Genomic DNA, 15,591 nt, shown 5'->3' with positions numbered 1-15,591 from the left:
AGTGAGATATGAAACTCAACTGCATCCAAAGAGCTAAAGATAATTATCACATAGAGGAGAGATACATGATGGGTGTGAGGAGGCTGAAACATATAACCAATGAGCAACTCTGAAGAAGAATGGGAGTAAACAATGTCATTAAGGAATTATATGGCAGAGAAGATGGGCTGGTCTTATGGCAAGAATGAGGGAGGGCAGGTATACAGCCAGAGGTTTCATTGGTACCCCAATGATGCCAAGAGAAATCAAGGAAGGTCTCTAGTTTATTGAGTGGTCATCTTGTGAGTTATTTTTGGTAGACCATGGGTGTGTAGGAAGGACGAGTTGAGCTCTGAATCATTGGAAATCCTGAATCAATGAGATCAGAGCTCTATTTGAGCATTTGAGTATGTGCAAGCCATTGAGTTAGGTTTGGTTAGGGTGGGTGGGAAACAGGATGCAAAGACAAAATGATATATAGTCCTTGCTCTCCATGAGTTTACAAGCTACTGGAGACAGCCACTCTGGGAACTCTTAGGTGCCTTTCAACTTGAATAGTCTATAAATCTTCATCTCTTCTCATTGCATGAGATTTATGCCTTTTTCATTTTTGCCACTTGAGTTAATTTTCCAAGGTTCTTTAAGTGACCGTGGATGGGTCATTTGCGCTCTCTAGGTTAGTTTCCTCTTCTTGAAAATGATGGGGGAATGGACTAGACTGATTTCTGCAGTCCTTTTCCACTCTAAAATTCTACAAACCTGTGATTTCCTGATGGCTTCTCAGCAGTCAAGGCTTTGATAATTGCAGGATATGGTATCATGATTCAAAGAGAACCCCACCAAAGTAAGCTTAAGAGGGATGTTTGACCCCAGGTTTCCGGGTATGCTAAGCATCCTGCAGGTGTTATACAAAGGACCTATAGCTTTTGAGGTAAAAGAAAATCCTGTTTGTTGGCTAATAGGGTTTGGTAAACAACCAACTTTGTTAAAAGGAAGTGAGTTGTGGGGTGGTTGATTGAATCTGAGAGAATGTTTGAAGAGCTCAGTATTTGCTCTGAGGGGCCATTAAATAAGTTTTGTTCCCACACCCTCTGGAGAAAACGATGCTTCATTAAAATGGTAACGCGAGGTGTGGTGAAGTCGGTGAAATTGGGATCCCTGAAAAGGCACATTCACGAGATTCCACTTAAAATGTAAAAAGGGTGTAAAGAAAATAAATGGACATTTTCTGGAGGCAGCTGAGCAATCCCAAACACAGGCATCTTTGTCTGCTTCTTTAAGACGTCCACAATGCTTCCTCCTTTTCTTCCTTTTGACTAATCTGTTCTTCTAAGAGGTGTTGAGTTTCTGCCAAGCTTTTTTACTTTGCTCCCTTCAAAAGCAGTCCTCTCCTGAATAAGCAACTATCAGCTGTCTCACCTAATGATCCTCTCGCTCACTCCTGACTAACTGACTGCAGGTCATTCCCTATAATTAGCTCACACACAGCACTGCAAGGAGGTTTCCAGGAGCATCAGTCACATGGCTGTGAATGTGAGTTCCGTGTGTGGGAATTGGAGGAGGAGTCAGACAGGGCTATGTAATCTCTCCCCCCTCTAACCTTGTCACATCTGTCCCTGAGATGATGTTTTCTTAGCTACTGATTGCCCACCATCTTGTGTTTACAGAACAGGTTATTCTAGGTGCCAGATAAATTATGAGTACATAGCTCCCAAGATACCTCTGCTGAATATCTCCCCAATGGTGAAAAATGCCAAATGAGCGATTCTTGTCTCACATTGTGTTCTCACCTTGTTCCACCTGTATCTTGGTTCCTGATTTTGTTTTCAACTAATCATTGTGAGAGAATGAATAGCTCAGGAGGTATAGCCCTAATGTACATGAAGAAGTTTGGGATGAGAGGGCTCGGGGTTCCAGTCTTATCTTCAGTGGCATCGCCTGGCTTTGCATCTCTGCCTAAATTACTGAATTCTTTTGTCTCAATATCTTTATCTGTAAAATGAGAGTGAAAAATAGACATTTCCTAAAAAAAACAATAAATTGAATAGTCTTTCTGATGAGGCTTAAGCTGTCTGGCAAGGGGAGGCCTAAGATACATACTAAAGACCTTGGGAGTTGTATTTGAGCTGGAGAAGAGAGGAAGCTAAAGGGAGATCAGGAGTAGAGGGAGGTTTTGAAGATTTCTCTTGAGAGGAAGGAGAGAGAACACAGATGGGAGGGAGGTGGAGGGGCTTCTCCCCACCCATGGAGCAGCAGAGTAACCATGGCAGCAGCAGAGACATCAGAAGTTTCCAACCTGAAACGTAGGTGAAAGCTAAATGGATTAGATGCAAGGGTGCTTAATCAGGTGACCGTAGCACTGAAAAAAACAAACATGCCAGACACAGAGGAACTGGTGGTCCTTAAACCTCACCTCCTGCCTTACTTCAGATGGCTGTGCTAGCACATATTTCTAAAATTAAAAATTACATCTTATTGATTTAATCTTATTTCTTATAAGCATCTGTGGTTGACCCAGTTGCTTGTATTTTCTTGAATCCTTTTGTATGTGACGTGAAGGCCCTGAACAGCTGTAGTTGCCAACAGAGGAGAAAGACCTTACTTAGTGCAGCGCTGGGATCCCCGCTCCCAAGCCCATTTTTAGAGAGTTTATAGCTCTCTAACTCGGGGCATCATCATGAGCCATTCATATCCTTCCTAACTACAATTCAAATGATAAAATTTATGTGAATTTGAGACTTTTAAAATATAAAACTATACCTTACCAGACCATCAGCCAAGATAGCAACTCCTAGTGGTTACATAAGGGGAAAAAAATGAAAATATCAAGTTCTCTTTCAGCCATTACTAATAACGTTGATTAAAAAAAAAATCACAGTATTAAGGCTCTTTAGGGTCTTCCTCTTGGGCTTGCCTCCTGAATTACTTACTGACAATGTATGGGCCCTTCTAAGTGAACCTCCTTCTGCGACTGGTAATTTGTTAGTGCTGTTTTCAAGAGCAGGCTGGGAACTTAGTGATTTCAGTGTGTCACTTATTAGTGTGCACTCCAATTTTCTTGCTACAGACCCAGCTTTTGGTCTGAGTCCCCACAACTCTTCTGTTTATTATCTGTGTGACCTAGAACAATTGTTTAAGTTCTGTGATTTTTGGTGTTTTCATCTGTACTGTAAAGTGCTATAAAATGTAAGCTGTTATTAGTATTATTGCTGTTATAATTGAGTATTCCAATTCTTGTTATTCTGATTCAAATTTGGTTATTTTGATGTCTACCAATTCTTGATCCTTGTCCCTCTTTCTTATTCTGACTCTGAGGCTGTGCCATTTCCCATGGGGGAGAAAAGAATCATGGAAATTGATTCAGGGGATCTTCACTGACTACTTGGAGTTCTGACACCCTGTTCTAGTACATGGCCCATTTATTCCAAATCACCCTGGGGAAGTGATGATAGAAGGTGATTTAAAATGTTAATGGGCAACAGGTTTCTTCCTGAATATGCCCGGCTGCTACTAGAAATCATGTAAATTTTTACAGGCTTAGATTCCTGGGAGTACAGCCAAAAATCTGCTTTCAAGGCACCAGTGACCCACATTACTATATCATTCTGTCTTTGCCTTGAATCCATATTGTAATAATCAAGCCCGGGGCTCTTTCAGGGGGGAAAAATGAATGTTGCAGAAGTCATTCCAGTAACTTTCACATCTTAAAATGACTCATATTCCACGTCACTGCGGTAGGCACAGGTCAGTGTAGGGTAAGAGTTTTATTTCTTTTTAAAAATTAAGTTATTTAAAAAAAATTTAAAAACTTACTTTCTCTCCTCCGCACCCACCTCCCAATGGGCAAGAGCTTTTTAGCATTCATTTCCCTCTTCAGCTGGAGGGACTTTTCCAGTCTGGGTTTTGGTGCACTCCTAGAATACATTTAGATTCATGATATACATGGAAGAGATCAGGTAATACTTTACACAACCTTGGATCTTCAAATTTTGAAGCCAAAAACTGCTCTGAGTCATGGAGCACATCAGGTCTATTCTGCCCCCTGGTGGCGTTCTGTTCCACTACACCTTCCATGTGCATAATCCTACCATAGTCTTTCCATGGCGGAATGAATGACTTCATATTACGAAGTGCTGAAACCTGAAAACTATCATGAAGTAGTAAAGATAGGCTAAGGAAGAAAAAAAATATTGATAAAAATGATTTAATATGTATAGAGGGAAAATAATTATTTTTAATATTTCAAATATTTGATTGATAAAGGAAAGTTGTATTTGTTGGGTTTTTTAAAAAAAATTTTAAATCTGACCTGGGATTTCATCTATAGGGGGAACTTTTGTTGTTGTTCACTTGTGTCCAACTCTTTGTGACCCTATTTGACGGTTTTTTTTTTTTTGGCAGAGATATGAGAGTGGTTTACCATTTCCTTTTCCAGTTCATTTGACATGAGGAAACCAGGGCAAATAGGGTTAAGTGATTTGTCCAGACTCACACAACTAGTAAGTGTCTGAGGCCGGATTTGAACTCAGGCAGATGAATCTTCCTCACTCCAGGACTGGCACTGTATCCACTGTGCCACCTAGCAGCCCTATGGGGGAACAGCTAATGTGGAAGCTAGTGTCAGATCACTAATTAGTCCGTCACTTATAATCTTAGTTGCTTAGGCACTGAGATGTTAAGTGAATTGCCTGACATCACACTATTGGTATTTAGGTATTTAGGGTATTGGGCCTGGAGTCAGGAAGATCTAAGTTCAAATCTGTCTTCAGACACTTACTAGCTGTGTGGCCCTGGGTACAAGTTGTTTAATATCTGATTCAGTTTCCTGAGAATATTATGAGAATAATAACAGTGGCATCTACCTCCTAAGGCTGTTGTGAGCATCATATGAGATGATCATTGTAAAGTGCTTAGCACAGTGCCTGACACAAAGTAAGTGCTATGTTAATGTTAGATTTTAATTATTATTATAAAGTGCTTTGTAAAACAATTATAAATTAAATTATATATACATTATCTATATTTACACATTATATAAATGCTGATTGTTGTGGGTTTTTTTAGTCAAAGGCAGGATTTGAACTCAGATCTTCTTGACTCCAGGCCCAGCAGTCTGTCTATGGCCCCATCTACCTGACCAAATTATTCCATGTAGCCTTTTCTTCTCTTTCCTCAGTTATCTCTTCCTTATCTGATCTTTGGAGTTTTCTTATGAACTTATCTGGTTCTAGTTTGCATCATATTTTAGGTATTATGTATTTTGTGTGTATTATCGCTACTAAATTACAAGTACCTTGAGATCAGGGACCATATTTCATTTATCTTTTGATCTTGCCTTAGTGCCTTACTCCCAAATAGGAGGAAGTTTGGAACGAGAAGGACTGGGATTGTGGTCTCATCCTCATTGCCTGTGTCATGGCCTAATTTATTGAATCCCTTTGCTTCAGTTTCTTAACATGCAAACTATGGGGTAAAAAGTCTAAAAAATCATGAATAAAAACATGAAAACACAATGTCCTCATTTACCTATCACTAATGATGTCAATCACAGGGCCTCCCAGTAGATAATTAAGTGTTTGTTAAATAGAATGAAATACAAAGTCCACAGCCTAGCACAATCAGATTCTCCCTTATTTTCAAGGATTATTTCACATTACTCCCTTTCATGGACTCTACATTTCAGCTACACTGACTGATTAATTATGCCCTGAAACTTTTTTTCCTATCCCCATTGTCTATACCTTTGCCCAGGCTGTTGCCCCTGCTTCCAATGCTCTCTTTAAATTCCTCTCTTTCTTTTTTTTTTTTTGTTATTTTTTTAAAAAATTTTTAAATTTAATTTATTTAATATATTTAGTTTTCAGCATTGATTTTCACAAGAGTTTGAATTACAAATTTTCTCCCCATTTCTACCCTCCCGCCCACTCCAAGATAGCATATATTCTGGTTGCCCCATTACCCAGTCAGCCCTCCCATCTGTCACCCCACTCCCCTCCCATCCCCCTTTCCCTTCTTCTCTTGTAGGGCAAGATAAATTTCTATGCCCCATTGCCCGTGTATCTTATTTTGCAAAAACTTTTTGTTGTTGTTATTGTTTTTGAACGTCTGTTTTTAAAACTTTGAGTTCGAAATTCTCTCCCCTCTTGCCTCCCTGCCCACCTTCCCTAAGAAGGCAAGCAATTCAACATAGGTCACATGTGTATCATTATGTAAAACCTTTCCATAATACTCATGTTGTGAAAGATTAACTATGTTTTGCTCCTTCCTAACCTATCCCCCTTTATTGAATTTTCTCCCTTGACCCTGTGCCTTTTCGAAAGTGTTTGTTTTTGATTACCTCCTCCCCCCATCTGCCCTCCCTTCTATCGTCCCCCCCTTTTTATCTTCTTCCTCCTTCTTTCCTGTGGGGTAAGATACCCAATTGAGTGTGTATGGTATTCCCTCCTCAGGTCAAATCTGATGAGAGCAAGATTTACTAATTCTTCCTCACCTGCCCCCTCTTCCCTTCCTAGAGAACTGCTTTTTCTTGCCACCTTTATGCGAGATAATTTACCCCATTCTATCTCTCCCTTTCTCCCTCTCTCAGTATATTCCTCTCTTATCCCTTAATTTGATTTTATTTCTTTTAGATATCCCTTCATATTCAACTCACCCTGTGCCCTCTGTATACATATATATATATATACACATATATATACCCCTACATATATACATACATAGACACGCACATATGTATATATATATGTATACACACATATATATGCATATTCCTTTCAGCTACTATGATATCGAGGTCTCATGAATCATACACATCATCTTTCCATGTAGGAATGTAAACAAAACAGTTCAACTTTAGTAAGTCCCTTATGATTTCTCTTTCTTATTTACCTTTTCATGCTTCTCTTGATTCTTGTGTTTGAAAGTCAAATTTTCTATTCAGTCTGGTCTTTTCACTGAGAAAGCTTGAAAGTCCTCTATTTTATTGAAAAGTCCATATTTTGCCTTGGAGCATGATACTCAGTTTTTCTGGGTAGGTGATTCTTGGTTTTAATCCTAGCTCCAACAAATATGGAAGATGGCAGCTGGAAAGCAGGGACTAGCACGAGCTCCCCACCACGTCCCTCCAAAAACCTATAAAAAATGGCTCTGAACAAATTCTAGAACTGCAGAACCCACAAAATAGCAGAGGGAAGCAGGGATCCAGCCCAGCACAGCCTGGATGGTTGCTGGATGAGGTCTGTCATGCACGGAGCGGAGGGGAGCGGAGCTCAGCATGGGCGGCGGCAGGACCAACCAGACCAGGAGCGGGGTGGAACAGTCCCTAGCACCCTGAATCAGTGAGCTGTGGCAGTTACCAGACTTCTCAACCCACAAACACCAAAGACAACACAGAAGGTTAGTGGGAAAAGCTGCGTGGGACAGAGTTTGTGGTTTGGCCACCGCCCCAGGGGCAGCGGGGGAGGTGCAGCTACAGAACTACAGCTGCAGTTACTTCCAGCCCCAGGCCAATGTGGTGGGAGGAATTAAGTGGCGGATCAGAGCAGGAGTGCAGAGCCTGCTTAAGATTTGCGTCAACTCCGGGTTGGTGGTTCTTGAGGAAGGAGGAGTGCTGGTGTGGCAGAGCTGGCTGTATAGAAATAGCTCTGAAATCAACAGCACATCCCCTCAAGCTTGGAACAAAGTACTCTTTGCTCTACAAGCAGTCATACCCTGCTGAAAAACTCAAGGGTCAAGTAAGTTGGCTGGGAACATGGCCAGGCAGTGAAAACGCATCCAGATTCAGTCTCAGACTTTGGAATCTTTCTTTGGTGACAAAGAATACAAAAACATACATCCAGAAGAAGTCAACAAAGTGCAAGAGCCTATACCAAAAACCTCCAAGAAAAATATGAACTGGTCTCAGGCCATGGAAGAGCCCAAAAAGGAGTTGGAAAAGCAGGTTAGAGAAGTAGAAGAAAAATTGGGACAAGAAATGAGAATGATACAAGAAAACCATGAAAAACAAGTCAATGACTTGCTAAAGGAGACCCAAAAAGATACTGAAAAAAATATTGAAGAAAACAACACTTTAAAAAATAGACTAACTCAAATGGCAAAAGAGCTCCAAAAAGCCAATGAGGAGAAGAATGCCTTGAAAGGCAGAATTAGCCAAATGGAAAAGGAGGTTCAAAAGACCACTGAAGAAAATACTACCTTAAAAATTAGCTTGGAGCAAGTGGAAGCTAGTGACTTTATGAGAAATCAAGATATTATAAAACAGAACCAAAGGAATGAAAAAGTGGAAGACAATGTGAAATATCTCATTGGAAAAACCACTGACCTAGAGAATAGATCCAGGAGAGATAATTTAAAAGTTATTGGACTACCTGAAAGCCATGATCAAAAAAAGAGCCTAGATATCATCTTTCAAGAAATTATCAAGGAGAACTGCTCTGATATTCTAGAGCCACAGGGCAAAATAGAAATTGAAAGAATCCACAGATCGCCTCCTCAAATAGATCCCAAAAAGAAAACTCCTAGGAATATTGTTGCCAAATTCCAGAGCTCCCAGGTCAAGGAGAAAATACTGCAAGCAGCCAGAAAGAAACAGTTTGGGTATTGTGGGAAAACAATCAGGATAGCACAGGATCTGACAGCTTCCACATTAAGGGACCGAAGGGCTTGGAAATTCCTCTCTTTCTTCAAAGCATCGCTAGGGTACCAGCTACAAAGTCTTTCTTAATCAGTTATTAAAGCTCTTTTCCCTCAAATTACCTTATATTCATTTATCTGGATACAAGTTGTATCCCCCAAATGGAAGCTAACCTCCTTGAGAAGAGTGGCTGATACTATATTTTTTGTCTTTGTATCCTAGTTCTTTTTTTTTTTTTTGAGGGGGGAAGGCAGGGCAATCGGGGTTAAGTGACTTGTCCAAGGCCACACAGCTAGTAAGTGTATCAAGTGTCTGAGGCTGGATTTGAATTCAGGTCCTCCTGGCTCCAGGGTCGGTGCTCTACTCACTGCACTACCTAGCTGCCCCGTGTATCCTAGTTCATAACATAGTAAACATAGTATCTTGCATGTTTTTGACTGGACCTATGATTTCTTTGAGTATAGCAAGTTACTGGAGAGGAATTTCCTCTACCAAATCAGATCTGTACCTTCTTTGCAACTTAGTCTCACAGAGTTTCCTGAGAATGCTGAGAGGTTACAGGACTTGTTCATATTCAGTTTATGGTTGAGTTGAGATTTGAACCCAACTCTTCCTGACTCTGAGGCCAGGTGTAATATCAATTAAGTTGGGACTTTTTTTATGTTTTAGAATGATAAATTAAGTGTCTTTGATCCTTACTAGGCGCAAAGCCCCAGGCCCAAACCTCTATCTACTAGGTGCTAAGTCTATGTGGGCATGAAGCCCTCAGGGTCCTAAGGGGAGTTGCTAAGACCAGAGCCAATAGTAGGAGCCTAAGTTCTGGTAGCTCAGATGACATTTGATGATGACTAAAGAGTGTATAAAAAGAGAAGACAGAGCTATTTGCTGAGGCTCTCACTCCTGGAGGCGTGGGACTCTGGGCAGCCACTCTAAGAGCCTCCTGGCTCACCCAGATGTTGATAGTTTCTTGGTAACTATGAATTGTATTTGGTCTCTTTATAAATGTATGTTTGTAATTTGTTTGTATTTGCTCTGAAGTTCAGGGTGCTTTTTCCCCTGAACTAAGTGAATGATATTTGTATGTTGGATTGAAATAAGATTGTTAACCCCTTAACGTTGCTTTACTTAGTAAAGCAGATGAAAAGAATCTGTGCTGGCAGTGTTCTTGTTGTTGTGCTTGTGTTGGTTTTTCACCCCCACAGCAACTGCTAGCTGAATTGTTGAAACATCAGGGAGGGATGGGGAAAGGGATACGTGTTTATATGGGACCTACTAAGTGCTTTATGGGAAGCTAAGTGAGATAGTGGATAGAGTGTAGGTCCTAGAGTCAGGAAGATTCATCAAATCTGGCCTCAGGCACTTACTAGCTGTGTGAATCTGGGCAAGTCACTTAGTCTTGTTTGCCTCACTTTACTTATCTGTAAAATGAGAAGGAAATAGCAAGCCACCCCAGTATCTTGGCCAAGAAAACCCCCAAAGAGGTCATGAAGCATCAGGCATGACTGAAATGACTGAACAGCACGAACAACATCTCACACTAGGAAATTTTCTAATCAGCTCTCTTTGCTATTAGGTGTTTCCAATGTGTTGCTGAAAATCATCAGCTCTGTTCACTGCAGAGTTTGAAAACAACATCCAATGTTGCAGCAAATGAACCATAACAATTATATCAATTAAGAATATGAATTGTCTCCAGGTTGCTTGGCTTTATTGCCTGACGAATATATTTAAAAATGGTTCTAACACATTATATATATTGTAAAGGGAAGATTCTGCACTTCTGAAACCTCAGAATCCCATCACAGACAATGCTATAAGGAAGGATATGCCCAAATCAAAGCCTGATGGATGTAGGAGCTGACAACTCGGGCAGGTATGTGCATACCCATGCGCTGGCTAGGACATAGAGCATGGTCTATCATCACTGAAGCAATGCTAATCGATATTCAGGTTACGAATAGGTGGAAATGGTGCTTATCTGCTGGCTAATGTCTCCACATTTGAACCTTCCATTTGCCTGAGATATTTTAGGGGCAGTTGCCCTGAGTTTTAGACTCCTTGAACAGTACTTTTGTGCTTCATCTGGTGTAGTTGACCTCATCCTTGCAGCCCCTGTTCTGCCCTTCATTTTCCCTGTGTTAATCATTTGAAGCTTTGATCACTGGCCAAGGCAAGTTTGTCCCATTCTGTGTCTTCCTGGTGAATGGAGTTTGATTATGGAATTCTAGTGGTTAGTATATACTGTCATGGGAAAGAAAATATTTGGGGGGCTATAAAAATGTGCATACCCTTTGACCCCCACCCCCCACAATACCACTTCTAGGGCTATATCCTAAAGAGATCAAAAAATGAGAAAAGGACCTACCTGTACAAAAATATTTATAGTAGCTCTTTTTGTGGTGGCCAAGAATTGGAAATTGAAGAGCTGCCCATCAATTGGAGAATGGCTGAATTAAGTTGTGGCATATGAATGTAATTGAATACTATTGCACTATAAGAAATGATGAACAGGCAGACTTCAGAAAAACCTGGAAAGACTTATATGAACTGATGCTGAGTGAGGTGAGCAGAACCAGGAGAACATTGAACACAGTAACAGCCACAGCGTGTGAGGACTGATTTTGATAGACTTAGCCCTTCTCAGCAATGCAAGGACCTAAAACAATTTCAAAACACTCATGATTGCAAATGCCATCCACATCCAGAGAAAGAACTATGGAGTATGAATGCAGAGTAAGGCAGACTATTTTTTTGTTTTGTTTTGTTTTGTTTTTTTTTCTTCCTCATGGTTCCTCTCATTCATTCTAATTCTTCTATGCAACATGACAAATGTGAAAATATGTTTAATAGGAATATATATGTAAAGCCTATATCAGATTGCATGTTGTTTTAGGGAGGGGGGAGGGGAGGAAGGAGGAGAAAATTTAAAACTTATGGAAGTGAATGTTAAAAACTAAAAATAAATAAATTAACTTATAAAAAATGTGTGTGGGAGATTCACAATAGCTGTTTTCCTGAGCAGCCAGTGTCCATTGAAAGAACCCAAGGAGTTCAGCAGATTTCTCTGAATCACCGTCAATTACAGAATGGACTTTCATGGAACTACATAAGAATTATAGTTGAAAAGACACAAGATCTGGAGCTGGAACACCTCAATTTGAATTCAAATTCTGCTGTTTATGACCTGTGCTACTTTGGCCACACCATTTAGTACAGTTCTTCTTACTCTAGGTCCAATATTCTCTCTACCTTATATATAGTTTCATACAAGTCCATTTCTAAATTTATTTAGTCCCAGGAAAATATCTTGAACTCCTTGGGTTCTTTCAGTAGGTACTGGCTGGCCAGGAAGGGAGATTTATATTTATTCATAATTGAAGTTTAAAATTTTGGCCCTATAACTATAGCTATGGTGTGATAGAGCAATCAGGTGGTGCGGTGGAGGGAGTGCCGGGCCTGAGGTCAGGAAGACTCCACAGGCCTCAGACACTTACTAGCTGTGTGACCCTCAGAAAGTTACTTAACCCTGTTTGCCTCATTTTTCTCATTTGTAAAATGAGCTGGAGAAGGAAATGGCAAACCACTTTAGTATCTTTGCCAAGGAAAACTCCAAATGGGGTCATGAAGAGTCAGACATGACTGAAATGACTGAACAACAAAAGTGGTAGAAAGAGCACTGGATTTGAAATTAAAAGACCTGGGTTCAAATCCCACCTCTATCCATTAAAAGCTATATGACTTAGATACATCACTGACCCTCTCTGAGGGCCAGCTTCCTTATCTGTGGAATGGCAATATTTATACTGCTTTTCATGGAGTTAGGATCAGGAAAGATGATTTATGTAAAGTGCCCCCAAATGTTCAGCTGTTATTAATGTAGGGAACTACACCATTCAAACCATAAGGCACCAAGATAGTGGCAGTAGTATCTAGGAATGGTGAAATAGCTCAAAACAACTTATGTATTTCTATAGTCTCTATTAAAGTACTAAACATGTTTGGGCCCTTGGTGCCTCTTGTGTTTATCCTGCCTACCGGTAACAAGCCATTCCTGTTGTCTGCCTCTCTCTACACTTATTTTCTCTGATTGGTACGGACTGATCTGCCAAGCCAGGAACAAAAAGAAACTTGACTGTTGACATGTTCAGTTTTAAATAGCCAACATGAACTGAACAACTTTGATATCAACTCAAACAGAAATTCAACACTTTCCTTTCCCTTCTTTTAGTTCTTTCACACCACTTCAAATAAGTGCTATCAATTGTTGGTTTTGACATGGGTAATTTATAACTGATAACCAAGTTGAGCATGGGGGCTCTTATCCATGAATAGTATTTCCAGCTGTTGTTTAGTAGTAAAAACAGTGCTTCTAGTTATAAAATTTTTTGGCTGTTTCTGGTTGCACAGAAGCTGCTACTCCAAAAGAAAGAGTCATTATCAGTCAGGAAAGCCAAAAATACGGCTCTAGGGAGAGATATGTGACTTAACCTAAAAAAGAGAGATTCCTAGATTATTCCTACAACACAAAGTTTTTTATTTGCAAGTGTGAAAAATACATGAATATCATTGGATCATTAGTCTCAGGAGCATAGGGAAGCTTTTTTATTCTCTTCCATGGCTTGGTTTCCATGAGATAACATCCTTTGGTCTTATAGATTTGTAGATTTAGAGCTAAAAGGATACTTGGAGATCTAGCTCATCTAGTTTAGATCTATTTTACAGATGAACACTGGTTGAAAGTGGCAGAGTCAGATCTTTGGATTCCAGATCTAGTATTTTCCTTATTCTTTCTTATATTTCCTTATGCTCCTTGCTTTTGGTAGGAGTAATACTGTAGGAATACATGCATTTCCAGAGCTAGCTCAGTGTTTGGGTGGCTCTGAAGGAAAGTATGGGAGAGAAGAGGTATTAGACTGACTACCAAACTGAAAGTCTATACAGCCATTGTGCTGACCTCATTGTTGTATGCCTGTGAAACCTGGACAGTCTACCAGCACCATACCAGGAAACTGAATTGCTTCCATTTGAATTGTCTTAGGAAGATTCTGAAGATCACCTGGCAGGATAAGGTACCAGACACTGAGGTCCTTACTTGAACTAAACTGCCAAGCATTCAAACTCTGCTTCAGAGAGCACAACTCCGGTGGGCTAGCCATGTTGTTTGAATGCAAAATGTATGTTTGCCAAAAAGACTGTTTTATGGAGAACTCACACAGGGCAAGTGTTCACATGATGGTCAGAAGAAGCAATATAAGGACACTCTCAAGGTCTCTCTCAAAAACTTTGGAATTGATTGTGTGACACAGGAGACACTGGTGCAGGACTGCTCAGCATGGTGTGCCCACATCAGAGAAGGTCCTGTGCTCTCTGAGCAACACAGAATTGAAACAGCTCGAAGGAAATACAGGATACACAAATTTAGAACACCAAATGTTCACATGGACTATTTGTGCCCGACTTGTGGTAAAGCATTCCAAGCTTGATTGGTTTGATCAGTCATAGTAGGACACATTGAAACTTGACTCTAGCATTGTGATGTTGTAAGAAATGGGAGGAGGAGTTTTGTTTCCACAGAACTAAAGGTGTGCTTCCCGCCCTCCTCCACCCCAGTTTTAGCAGAAACCAGGCCTCAAGGTCGGTCAGGTGAGAGGTCAGAGGCTTGTACACATGTGCATGCTTTTTGAGAAGGCAGTCTAGGGAATTAGAGAGGCCAAACCCACTTGAACCAGTTCAAGCTTATCTTGGGTCTGGTCTTGGTCAAGAATCCAGGCCTACTGATTTGCATAATTTGCATATGTTAAAGAGGGAAAGTAGGGGAAGTAAAAGAATATAGTTTAATCCTAAACTAAGACAAGGAAAATCTAATTACCTTCACTTTTGCTTCTGTATCCTTATTATCCTATTTATATAAACTGTATAACCTAGGAAAACTATGTAAAAACCAAAGATTGTAAACTAACCATGACTCTAGCAGGAGTGGAGGGAATGGTTACCCCTGATCCTGCAGCTGTATCAGTGTGAGTGTTCCCATGAACAACACACCTGCTCTCTCAAGGAGCATAATAAAATGCCTTCCTCTGCCTGCACTGGTCTTGAGTTCTTTGGGTGAGAATGGGCAAATCACATGGATTTTCCTAAGGTCAAGTGAAGGGAAGCAACAGGCAGTGGAAGCTTGCCAGGCTTACTCCTGGATCTTGTCTTGGGGTGTCCTGTGATCCCCACTGTGGTGTTGGTGTTAAGAGGGCTACCACTCTGGATTCCCTTGGGGAACCTTGTGGTCTGCACAGCCTTCTTAGGGGGACATCATTTGGGACTTCCGGCCCTGTCTCGGGAGCCGCATGTTCTCACAATTTGGGGCAGTCCAGTGATCCCCAAAACCACGTTTCTCACAATGTCATTTTGCTTCTTTTCAAGAACAAAGGACACCAACGAACCCACCATAGGAAATAGGTTTGACTTGAGGAAAAACTGAAGTAGATAACTTTTTTTCTTACTCCCTTCAACCTCCTCCATTTCTTGCTGAGATCTTAAACATCCTATTCCCTCCATCATCTGTTTCTAGCATGGAAGGCAGAGGGGGTACAGGCCCATCTAAAATGTCAAACTGTGCAAGTAATTCTGGGCCAGTTGCCTGAGAGAATGCCATGGCTGAAAAGGCAGATTCTGTTTTGACAGCCATTATACAGCGAGGGAGTAGAATTTCTAGACTTTATGCATTTTTTGAACATTACACAAAGAATCTGTTATCTGCTCGGGATGAGTAGGAAAGGGTGGAGGAGACAGGAATTCTTGATTTCTAGCCAAAAAATTTTTTTTTTCTGGGGGGAAACTAAAATCCTCAGACTCTCTGATTTTCACTGGCTATGGCAGCAGAGGAGGTAAATAGACATAAAGTGTACTAGGGCTGGCTCTAGGCAAAAGCGCAGAGAATTAACCTTTATGAGCCTCCCTTACCTCCTATTTCCACCTTTACTTCTTCA

The sequence above is a fragment of the Trichosurus vulpecula genome, chromosome 1, assembly GCF_011100635.1.
Source record: "Trichosurus vulpecula isolate mTriVul1 chromosome 1, mTriVul1.pri, whole genome shotgun sequence".
Lineage (NCBI taxonomy): Eukaryota > Metazoa > Chordata > Mammalia > Diprotodontia > Phalangeridae > Trichosurus > Trichosurus vulpecula.
This window is presented reverse-complemented; position numbering follows the sequence as displayed.